The sequence below is a fragment of the Pinus tabuliformis genome, chromosome J, assembly GCF_031772625.1.
Source record: "Pinus tabuliformis cultivar Carrire ecotype Pingquan chromosome J, CPIR1, whole genome shotgun sequence".
In the NCBI taxonomy this organism is placed as follows: domain Eukaryota; kingdom Viridiplantae; phylum Streptophyta; class Pinopsida; order Pinales; family Pinaceae; genus Pinus; species Pinus tabuliformis.
The window spans coordinates 321,112,826-321,125,620 of NC_142295.1; the positions used below are offsets into that span (position 1 = coordinate 321,112,826).

The window sequence follows — 12,795 nt, forward strand, 5'->3', positions numbered from 1 at the left end:
CAACTAAATGGATGAAATCATATGAATAGAAATGGAAAAAGTTATAATTACTGAATGACACTGTTAAAACACAGCTGAGCACCTGAGAAAAGAAAATTTGGCATTTACAGATAGAATGCAGAAGTTGGCCATGTTGGCAATTATCTCTATGTTGACCCTGGGTTTGGTGAACTTACCAGTAACAATATACTTGCTAGTTGTTAGAATATTACCTACCTATACGTCGTTTTTCTATATGTTTCAATAAACATGCCAGAACCAAATTTTATTTGAACCAATGTGGAGATATTTTCATGATATCTCATAATAATGGGCCATGTTACCCATCGAAAGTGGGTAACCCCAACGAGAATTTTTTTCTCTGTATTGGTCAGCCAGCCAGCCAGTGGCCCTATGATGATCCACAGATAGCTTTACTTCAGACCTCTCCACTTATGCTCTAGTTAGTGCTCTCTCCCATCTAGCATACTTCTTAAAGGAAGGTGTATCATCTGTCAGAAGGTACACTAACCATTTCTGTAATCATGTGCTTTCATTTAATGTTTGGGGCATACAAAATGTGGATCACAGGCTAAGCTGGATGATTGACGATTGTACTCTTGTTCCCATACTTCACCTGGGAGATTATCCTCTAGCAAAATAATCTCGCCAAAATATTAGTGAGACAATTTGTCTCACCCAACAACTGATCTAAGCTCTGAAACTGGCTTTGTCTGCGCTACTCGAAACCCCTGGGTCAGCCTCTGCGCAGGCTCTTTCTGCATTGCCTCTGGAACTCACTGAAATCTCTCTCTACCTGACTCTACCTCTGGGAATGATTCGCTTGACATCTTGGATCTCTTCCCAATCTCTAGCTGATGAATTGATCTCGCTCTCAACTCAATCGAACTGGCCCTTTGAAGCTTCTGCGCAGGCCTTGCACAGCCTCATGGAAGAAATATTGTGGCCTCTCTTCTACTGGCTCTTCGACACTGAAACTTCACAGAAACTTTGATGTTGATCCCTCAATAACTGATGCTCTAGCTCGAACTCTCTCCTGCCAAATCTCTGCAACTGGATAGCTCAATCTGCCCAAGGAACTCACTCTCCCTCTTGCTCGACGTGTCTCTCATTTGTCTATCTCCAACCCCATCGACCTGCTCTTATAATCTCTCGTTCATGGACCAATAGCGTGTGAAAATTTCAAGTCGGACATTTTATTGCAACAACTACAAATTCTTCTTCTAATTGTTAATTAATTTAACAATTTATTTGCTACTGCAAATACTAAATAAATCACACTGCAACCTAAGTCACATGACACGTAAATACGAGTATTCAACACGAAACGTAGCGACCCCGGAAACAAGACACGTGGGACACGTTTTATATATATATATATATATATAGTGCTTGATCCATATAGATATGAATCATGATGATATCTATTTAGTATTTAGTATACACTATTTACTATTTAGTAATTTACTAATTAGTTTATTAATTTACTACATCAATGATGTTCACAGTTCAATGTTCATTATTCATGTTATAATTTTTGTTATTAACTTCAAACAAGTTTGATCATGTTCAAACTTCACATAAGGTAGTTTATGAACTATAAATTTATGTGTTCAAACTTCATTGTTGACCAGAGCGTTAATCGAGCTTTCCCTCCCTTTAGACCTCGAAGGTGTAGTGAGCAATGAGCACATGACAGGGAGCTGGGATTTTTATTTCAACACATGATCTATACGTGGTCACTCGTGTATAATTAAGTTAAGTTCCGTAGGCTATAACACAACTTACAAGAAATTTAAGTGCTCCAAACTCTCAGCAAAGCATGTGAACGCTTGTCTCCTACATCTCCAGGTCCAAGTCGATGTGAAGTTGTGAGCATTGCACTCGAATCTAATGGAATTCCTCACACTACACAACAAATTGGATTCCAGCGACGAGCAAACTCAACTTCGGTGGTGAACAATGACAAAAAAAACCCAAAAATAAACCATGTTGTAGGTTTTAAATGTCACTTTTCATGGGACACGTGTCCTAAGAACCAAAAACGTTAGGGCACGTTTTCGACACGTCCAAAACACGTGTCTTGATTGGAGGACACGAAGAAAAACGTTTTTGACACGTTTTAGGGTGGTTTTCGTGTCCGACACGTGAAATACGGGACACGAGACCCTGAGCGACGTGTCCTATGACTTAGACTACAGCTTTCACAAATAAAACTACGGAAAATAATAGCGTTGGAAACTAAGAAATATGCTAGCACACACACATAAAAATTAACACGGTTATTTTTGGACAAATATCCCCGGAAAAACCCAACTTGGGAAAACAAATGAGCAGCTGAGGGTTTTTATTATTATGCAACAGTGAGAAATTTTGAGTACAATCTGGATGTTGAATATTGGCAATTCTACAAAGAAATTACTGGCAAAAATATCTTGAGGGAAATTAACCTCACTCCAAGCAATCCCGATTCTTGACTGCTACTGAAAAGCAAGTTGTTCAACTGGGCCTGCGCAGGGTTGGTGTCACTTTGAAGCTTCCTGCCACACATGTTTCCCTAATCGTCTGCTAATCAAGCCGTCCTGCTTGTTGTTCACTGGGAAAATGCTTCTCTGGCACTCTGGAACCTCTGTCCGGCCTTTGGAAATGAAAAAGTCTTCCTTCCCCAGCAAATCGAACTGCCTTCTTGAGGCTCTGCGCTACCTTTGCACAACTCTTGGAGAAATCTTGGCCTCTCTGCAAATGCACTCGTTGGATTTGAATATCTTCCTCCAACCTCACTGTTTATGCTTCCCTTCTGAAGTGAGAACTCTTTAGGCAACTTTTGGCTCTCTAGAAAATCGAACTTCTCAAGTGTGTTTTCCATCTACCCATCAACTTCTTCTTATAATCTTATGCAATGTTTTTAAAACCGGAACCGTTGGCTGGACCGGTCCACCTAATGAACCGGTTTACCGACCGAAACCGGTCGAACCGGGACTGGTTAGGTCTAAACGAACCAGTTTTAGAAAAATACATTAAATAATTAATTTTTAATGAAACAAAACTATTTTTAAGATTTAAAACCATGATTCCAAGCCAATAGAGAAAAATATGCAAAGTTTGCTCATTTATATACCATATAAAGGTGAATATATCAAAATGGCACTGAGTGCAATACATATCATTGACAAAATAGTAAAATACATAAGCAATGAGGCTCTAAATGGCCTATAAAGTCCAAAAACAATGCTGCAAGCTATGAGGCCATTGGCCTACTACAGGTCTACAGTGTACACAAGATCAATCATCATGTTCACCACTACTAGACACAGGATCATCATCAGGAGCTACATAGACATCATCTGGTTCAAAGTCTGAGGATGCCTCAGCCTGATCTGCAACTTGTGATGTGGCGCATCGCTATTGATCCGTCTTATGTGTGTTGTTGTGTGAGTTGAATCTTTCAGTCGTTCTTATGTGTCTTGTTGCGTGAGTTGAATCTTTCAGTCGTTATGATGTTTGCAACATGTCGCTTTCATTTACAACTTATCATGATAAGCCCTTTTCCTTGTTGCAATTTACTTGATATTGAAGTTTTACTTTCTTGTGAGGTTGAGATTTTTTGAAAGTTTAAGTAGCTTGCAAAATGCAACATTTGCAAATTCTTTTCCTTTTGCTCCCTATCATAAGGATTGGAGTTTTCAATCTTTCATTTACATGTGATCTGATGCACATTATTGAAAGTTCCAAACTTGTTTCTTTTGATTTGTGGCTCTTATGGTCTTATTGCACCTTTATTGATACCCAAAGGTACATCATTGTGCAACATGTTGTGGTAACTTTGAACTTCAAAACTTGCAAACTTTGTGCCATAGGTTGATACAAAAAATCAAAAGATAGTGGCAGTTGATCAAATGACATAGGCTTAAAAGGTTCGAAGTCTAGGAGATTTTCACCTTGTCATAAGTATTAAAAAGTTAAAAGCTTCGATGATGCATGCCATATTACAAAGATGGAAGGTTGCCAAAAATTAGTGAATGTTGCTAGGACTAGCAAGTTCTAAGTTTAAGTGACATGAAAAGTGTCACAATGAGAGTAACTTTCGAGGAGGTGTGTCAAAGCTTGAAAACTTCAACAAAAGACTTGAGGTGAATATAAAAGAGGGACTAGTAGATGGAAAATTAAGGCTTAGCAACACTCCACAAATTTCACAAGTCATAAGCTCAATGCCAAAGAGGCTTTAAACAACACAAGCTAAAGATCTAATGTGAAACAAGGAGCTTGTAGGTAAAATGTAGTTGTTTCAAGATGTAGGTGGACTTTAAGTGGCAATGGACGCTGATTCCAACTCAAGCTTGTTTCATTTGAGTCACAACCTCTACTAGCTGCACATCTTGAAGCTTAAAAAAATTCAGGAAGGGTATACAAGTTTTTCTTATCCTTTTGTACCAAAGGCACAACTTGGGGGAGTTGTTGCTAGCTCAACAGTTGCCTAGTGTTATATTTGGGAGAGGCACTTAGACTTAGATCTCATATCCTTTGTCCCGACACTTCTTTTGGGCACTACTTAGAGGATTACATCTTTCTTCTTGATGCTCCCAATGCATAGAGGCACAAAGAGGTGGATAGAGTGCAATGCCATTTCGATGCTCAATTTTTTCAAACATTAGGGGTAAGGACAACCCTTGGCAATGAGGCCTAGAAGGGGTGGTTGTATGTGATCTGGAGACAACTTACACATAACCAATAGGTGGCCACCTTTCACTGGCTTTTGGTAGAGGGTCAACTCTTCTAGATAGAGAGATATCCTCTAGGTTGAATCTAGTTCCTTTAGTTAGATTTCCATAGTGAGATTCTTTCCTTTGACCATGGATGGTAAGAAAGCTTCACATTTGACCTTGACCCTCTCTCCCCTTTATCTGACAATCTGACCTTGACATTCACATAAACTTTATATAGTAACTGGTCGGTTTAGGACAGAACCGGCTGGTTTGACTACAAACCGGCCAGTTCCATCCTAAACCGGCCGGTTAGGACGAAAAATCGGCCAAAGCACCTTCCTGACCAGGTTTTTCAGCCAGTTCCAACCGGTGGCCTTGTTGACCAGCCAGTTTGACCGATTACCGGTTAGAACCGGCAGGTTTTAAAAACACTGATCTTATGTTGGACCTCCAATGGCCAAGATTAAAACTTAATCAAGGTTATTAATTCTCTATCGATTTCTGTGAGTTTCCAGATGATTCACACCTTATCTTAATTAATTATGATTAATTAACTTCTTTCCCTAAGTTTAGACTTAGGAAATAATTAAAAATGGGCTAATAATCTAATTAAGACATTTCTAGATGGAATTTTAGAAACAATTTTTGGGTTACGAAGAACACTTGTGTTCTAGCCTCTCCACGAAATTTCGAGACTAGAACACCTCCAATTCTACAAAAACTAACACGGCCATGATTAGATCTCTATCAACGGCTAAGATCATCTCAACTCAATCTATGTGAGTTTCTAGAGCATTCTCACCTTTCCTTAATTAATTGCTATTAATGAACCAGTTTTCCTAAGTTAGACTTAGGAAATATTTAAATGATGGTTAATTAATTTAATTAAGGTGTTTTGAAAGCTTATCTCGCGAAACCTTTTATGGGTTTTGAAGAATTCGTGTTCTTAGCCTCTCTGATGCAAATCGAGACTAAAACACATGTTTGATGCTACAAAAACTAACACTCCCTCTTAGCGAGTAAGGTGTTCTATCGATCTCTACCGAAGTTGTTGCTTGCTCCTGCTTCTCCTTCTTGTCCTTCTTCCTTTGAGGACACTAAGTGTTGTAGTGACCAAACTAACCACACCTAAAGCATTTGATCTTTCACAGTCTTTGGTCCTTTGCTACTGTTGTTGTTAGTATTACGTTCGACAAGAGAAAGCCTCATCTCCTCCTGCCTGAAATCACTCCACAACTGATCCCATCCAGGTAGTTGATCTCGCCCAATGATGCCTTGAATGAATGTTGTGTTGGTAAAGTTGTCATTGATGTCAATATGAGTACAAAACTCTAACCCTAGCATTGCTTGTTGAGGATGAAAACCCTAGATACATAGAAAAGCTCTTGTTGACACCAACCCTAAAGCTATTTGATGAAAAACTAGGTCTATTTCCTTGCATTGCTCATTCATATGATGAAACCCTAAATATGCTCATGTTAACCTAAAAGTCCTAGAATGAATAAATGATGCCCTAATCCTAATGAGTTAAAAGCCCATGTGATGAACCCCTAATCTAGTAAAGCCTAGATGTATGAATATGTCAAAGAAACCCTAGCCCTTGTATGCAATCCTAATGCATGAAGATCACATGCATGTCATAATAGTGAAAAAATTCTAATCTACTTGATGCTCTAATTCCATAAAAGAAATTCTTTAATAGGGTTGTTATAAAAAAATATGCATATGATGAAAGAAAAATTAAATTTCCATCATTAGAGGTCATATCTTGAAGGGAATACTATATCAGCTAATAGAGGAGGTCATAAGCTTTCCAATGAGTACTCACTTGCCTCCTAATTCCTTACCATTGAAGAGATCAATTTTTGAAATCAGGATATGTCAAAAATTGTCAAATTGTCCAAGCTGACTTGAGTAGGCTCATAACCCTTGGCAAAGAGACGTGTCCCTTCAGAATATGGAAAACTCACTATAAATATAAAACTAAATTCGTCCATTCAAGCTCAGATTTTTCGGTGGAGACAAGACAAGAGGTAGAGAAGTAGCCGCAGCCTAGAAACACAAGGAAGACAAATTTGTGGAATTGTTCTTGGGTTAAGTAGTCTCCCACAGGTTCGAGCTAGGAGCAGATAAGTTATCGTAGTTGTCATGGTCGAAGTTATCGTAGTTGTCGTGGTCGAAGTTGTCGTTGATGTTGTTGTCAAAGCTGTCGTATTTGTCGTGGTTGAAACTGGCATAGTTGCGGTGGTTGAAGCTGGCATAGTTGCAGTGGTCGAAGCTACTGTAGTTGTCTTGGTCGAAGATGCCATAGTTGCCGTGGTTGAAGTTGCCATGCTTGAAGTTGTCGTGGTTGAAGTTGTCGTAGTTGCTGTGGTCGAAGTTGTTGTCGTTGTCGTGGTCGAAGTGTTGATTTATTGGGATTGGACAAATAGAGCTTGTTGAAGTCTTCTCTTGAGAACAGAATAGGGTAGAGTTGTAGAACCTTTGAAGAACTTATGAGCAGTATTTGAAGGAGTATCCTTAGGAATTCCTTGAAGCATAAATTGAAGGCTTGTTGGGCACTATTGAGGCTTGTTGAAGGGACATTGAAGACCTAGGATTGTGTTGAGATTGAAAGGCTATTTTGAAGGTTTAGGCAAAGCATTGTTGAAGACCCCTTGAAGTCAAAATTAAGAAGCTTGTTAAGGATATTGTGAAGACATATTGGGAAAGAATTATTAAAGACTTACGCAAATCTTGAAGGCACCCTTGCAGATCATAATGCACTGATGGGAGTCCTCATGATGTGACCTTGAAGAAAATTGTTTGAGTGACATGAAGAGTTGTGGAGACACTTTTTGAGAACCATAAAGTTGTCATTGATGAAAGAAGGGTTATTGAAGATTGATTGAGAGTATTACCAGGGTTTGTTGCAAAAGACATTGGAAGCCTTGAAGAACCGTTGAATCCATATTGAAGATCTAAAGCAGAGGGTTGGAACCCAAGAGGACAGGAGTCCTCAAGAAGATTAGGTTGAATCTTGTGCCAGCGGAGAGGGTTGGAGCCCTAGAGGTTGGAGCCTCATAAAGACAAGGTTGAAGCCTTGTGGAAAATAGGGTTGGAGCCCTAGAGGTTGGAGCCTCATAAAGACCAAGTTGGATTCTGTTCGATTGAAGATTGGAGTCTTTAGGGTTGGAGCCCTAAGCTATTGTTGTACTTGATTATTGTAAAAGGAGGATTGAAGTCCTCGTCATTGATTAATAAAAATATTATTCTATCGTTGTTTACTCTGTGTTCTAATTATAAGTGATCTAAACTGGTAAAAAATAACAATTGTAAAAAAACATTGATTCACCCCCCCCAGTATTTCCAACAATTGGTATCAGAGCCAGTGCCTTCACTCAGAGCCTAACAGCTTGAAGGTAGATCCTTAGAACACAAATGGAAAAGTCAAGGAAGAAGGCTTGCAAACCCGTTGAAGGTGTCACCTCCTTAGTGGATAATCAAATTGGGAAAGCTCCATTGTTCAATGGAAACTTTGAAATATGGAAGGCAAGAATAAAGAATCTCTTGATGACTCAAGGTTTTGAAGTCTGGGATTCAGTGATTTCTGGTTGTACAATAGAAGACGAAGAATCCAAGAAATATAGTACAATAGCAATAAAAGAATCTTGAGTGGGCAACTAGATCCTATTAAGGCCAAAGTGGAAAAATGTTCATCAACAAAAGATATGTGGGACAAACTTCAAGATCTTCACTCAAAAGGAGCATTGACCATGACCTCTAATCAAGAAGATGATGGAAAACAAGAAAGAAATCCATAACCCATTAAGGAAGCTAAAGATAATGACAAAGAGCATCAAGATAAACAAAGAAGACAAATGAAAGCAAAAATGAAGGGACCAATTGTATAAAGGAAGATGATGATGAAGAAATTCTTGAAGTAGAGGTTGAAATATATTTTAAGGCAAAACTTGTAGCTTCCCTAGAAGATATAAGCAAATTGAAAAAAGAAAATAAGGAGCTCAAAAAGCAAGCGCAAGATGTTGACCATGACCTTGACAAGACAAGGAAGGAAGTTGACATTTTCAAGCTTCAAGTACAAGAAAGAGATGAGGAGCTCACCAAGCTAAAGGAGGAATTGCATCAAAACAAGAAAAGGAATCATGAAGAAGTCATATCCATGACAAATCAGTTGGATAAAGCAAAGCAAAGGGAAGACATTTTGTCAATTCAACTTGAACAAGGACGTGAGGACTTGAACAAACTTGAAGCAAATATTGGTCAATACAAGGAAAAGGTCTCGTCCCTTAAATCTCAGTTGGAAGAAGCGAAGAAACAAGCACAAGGAGCTCAAAGGGTGATGGAAGTTTTGGCCCTCTTGGAAGGACAAGTTGATGAAGCAAAAAAGGAAAGAAAAACCATGACATGCCAACTAGAAGAAAAGGATGAAGAGATTTTCAAATTAAAGTCAGATATCACCTCTCTCAAGGCCTAAACATGTGAAGCAACAAGGATGAAGGAAGAAATGGAGACCAGTCTAGCAAAGAAGGATGAAAAATATAAGATGATAAAAGAAGAAATTGATCTCCTAAGGAAAGAAGTTGATCATTTGAACAAGAATCTAAAGAGCTCTCAAACCCTACATGACATCCTAGGTCATCAAAGATCTCCCCTTGATAAATCAGGGCTTGGTTATGCAGGTGAACCCTCAAACAGAAATGATTCAAACCCTAATACATCAAACAACAAGGATGTGGAGAAGCTTAGAAGAAATATTGATGCCCCCAGTTCCAGCAAAAGCAGGTAGAAGAGTCAAGATGACATTGGAAGAAACCCTACTCCAAGAAGATATGCAAATAATGTCAAGAATGCAAAAAGCAATGGATATCATCAAAGGGTGACAAGGCAAAAAGACTTCAGAGGTACATCAAGACAAGCTCCATCCTGCAGGTACCAAAGTATATTTTTTGGTTATTGCTATTCTTGTACAAATTTTGGACACATGACAAAGGATTGTAGGGCATACCACAAGGACAAATATAATGGTCCCCATTAGTGTCCTAAAAGAAGCTTTGCAAAAAGAATTCATGCTTCCTCATTGCTGAACAAGATGGAATGCTTCAAATGCCATAAGATTGGACATATGGCTCGTGATTGTAACTTGACTTGGGTTCCTAAACAAGCTAAAACCATGACACCCAAGCATGAAAATAAAGTCACACAAGCATGGAGAAGAAGGCAAACTGAAGTAGAAAGTGTCTTGGACTCTCAAGGCATCAACTCATGTTGTTGATCTGCCAGTTAGGAAGAAGACCATGCATATTGTTATGGGGTGAAAGTCCATTAAAGAACATGATTCTTTGTCCCCACTACACATCTGATGGGTTCCATAACCAAAAATAAGATAAAGAGGAGTTTATGCAAGCAAGGGGAGATGGTTTGTCCCATGAAGAAATGCAACTATGTGCATCTCTCTTGTGCCACATTATCAAAAGCAGGAAAGTATGATGAAAGGGGAGTTGCATGAAGACCTCTTGAAGTCAAAATTAAGAACCTTGTTGAGGATATTGTGAAGACATATTGGGAAAGAATTATTGAAGACTTAAGCCAATCTTGAAGGCACACTTGGAGATCATAATGCACTGATGGGAGTCCTCATGATGTGACCTTGAAGAAAATTGTTTCAGTGACATGAAGAGTTGTGGAGACACTTTTTGAGAACCATAAAGTTGTCATTGATGAAAGAAGGATTATTGAAGATTGATTGAGAGCATTACCATGGTTTGTTGCAGAATACATTGGAAGTTTTGAAGAACCGTTGAATCCATATTGAAGAGCAAAGGGTTGGAACCCTAGGGCCTAGAGGATAGGAGTCCTCAAGAAGATCAGGTTGAATCATGTGCCAATGGAGAGGGTTGGAGCCCTAAAGGTTGGAGCTGCATAAAGACCAAGTTGGAGCTTGGCACCTAGACCAAGTTGAGCTTGGCACCTTGCAAGTTGGACCCTGGTCGATTGAAGATTGGAGTCTTCAAGGTTGGAGCCCTAAGCTATTGTTATACTTGATTATTGTAAAAGGAGGATTGAAGTCCTCGTCATTGATTAATAAAATTATTATTCTATCACTGTTTACTCTGTGTTCTAATTATAAGTGATCTAAACTGGTAAAAAATAACAATTGTAAAGAAATATTGATTCAACCCCCCTCTCAATTTTTCCAACATGTTGCCCACTCGGTGAAACTGTTGAGAGTTGTATGCACTAGCTCACTGTCAGGAGGTGTCTCTCCAACTGCTGCAAGCTCATCTCGGACATTCTGAATTCTAATGAGATAAGGAGTCACTCCCTCACCCTTCTGCATCCTGGTAGTCCTCAACTTCTCCTTCAAAAGCATCTTCTGGTTCTTAGAAGGATCCTGGAAAAGCTTTGCGACAACATCCAACATTTCTTTGGCAGTATTCTTGTTAGATATATGTGGAACTATATGATCTCGAACTCCATCAAGGATCATCGTCTTCGCCTTGGCCATCTCCTTATTGTAGTTCTCTAGCTGGAAGACCTATCTGATACTACAAAAACTAACATGAATATGGTCCACTACGATACTTCAATAGTTTTTGTCCCTAATGATGTTGATCTCACTTGATCTTAAGAGTAATTTTAAGGTGGTTCATCACACATGTAGCAAAGATCCCTTGAGGGATGGCTTAACACCTCTTCAACGCAATAAAGAGGACGTCTAGCCCAGTTTTGAGAGCACATGTGACCCTGCAGCCCCAGCATTGGCTTCCTGAGATGAGTGTTGGGCTTTGAGGAGCCTCCACATGGTTGTATGCCTTATTACCCACCAAAGTGGGTGACCTTATAGGAGAAAAAAAATTCCCATTCTTCACATCCAGTCAAACAACCATGTAGCCCTTAATAGCCACCACTAGTTGATGACATGCTAATTTATCTTTGCCACCTGCATCATGTTAGTTTTTGGATAATATGATAGCATCAAACAGGTGTTCTAGTCTCGATTTGTGTCTAAGATGCTCAGGAACACAAGATCTCCAAAACCCAGAAAAGGTTTCGGGAGAAAACACCTAGAGACCACTCAATTAAATTAATTGATTAATAATTAAAAAATGCCTAAGTCTAACTTAGGAAAATTGATTAATTAAGGGGAATTAATTGAGTAGATTGACTTATGCTCTAGAGACTTCCAGAAAATGACTTGGATCAAGTCTAAGATGATCTTAGCCATCGATCACGATTAGATCTTGACCATTGAAACTCCAGAGAGAGATTATAAGAGCAAGTTGATGGGATGGAGAATAACAACAAGAGGGAGAGCGAGTTAGCCAAGGCAGATCGAACTATCCAGTTGTAGTGATTCAGCAAGGGCGTGGTTCGAGCTAGATATCAAACATCAAACAGAGGGACAACAGAGAATTTGAGGAAGAGGCATCCAAAGGTTTTCCAGTGGTTCTCCATTGTCAGGAGGAAGGAGGTCGAATTATCTGCAAAACAGGCCACAAAAGCCAGTGTGAGCAACCAGAAACCCTAGTGCGAATTGTCGGAGAGAGATCGTTTTAGTTATCGCAGGACGGATAGATCATTTGAAAGGTAGAGGGAATTTTTCTAGAGGCAGAGGGAGGTAGGACGACTCACTTGGAGCCAGCGAGCAAGTCGTGTGAATTATTCTAGGCCAACAATGCGCATTTCTAGTGAGGAGTGTGAGCAGGCCAACGGAGGCCCGGTGGATTTGCAAAGGGAGAAAATTATCTCCTGAATATTTAGCCAAAATATTTTCCAGAGGATTGCCAGTGGGGCATCCAGATTATTGTACTTTCCAAATTGCTGCATAATAATAAAATAAACCCTCATCAGTTGCATGGGTTTTCCCTTCGGGATTTTTTCGAAGACTTTTTTGTCCAAAATAATTTTTCCGATTATTATGTGTGTATCTATTTCTCAGTCCCTGAATTTTATCTTTGGCAGCGTATTTTATTTGTGAAGAATGCATCAGTGAATTATTTGGTATTTGTCGTAAACAAATAAACTGCTAATCAGTTAGGAAAATAATATGCAATTGTTGCATTCGTGGATATTTCATACATTAGTCATA

General features: G+C 39.1%; 1 protein-coding gene across 1 annotated transcript in view; it reads right to left on the reverse strand.

Annotated features, from left to right (window-relative positions):
- The window catches only part of LOC149227039 (purple acid phosphatase 23-like), an 82,252-nt gene that overhangs the window by 27,647 nt on the left and 41,810 nt on the right, over positions 1–12,795 (reverse strand). The gene's annotated exons all lie outside the window — the stretch shown is intronic.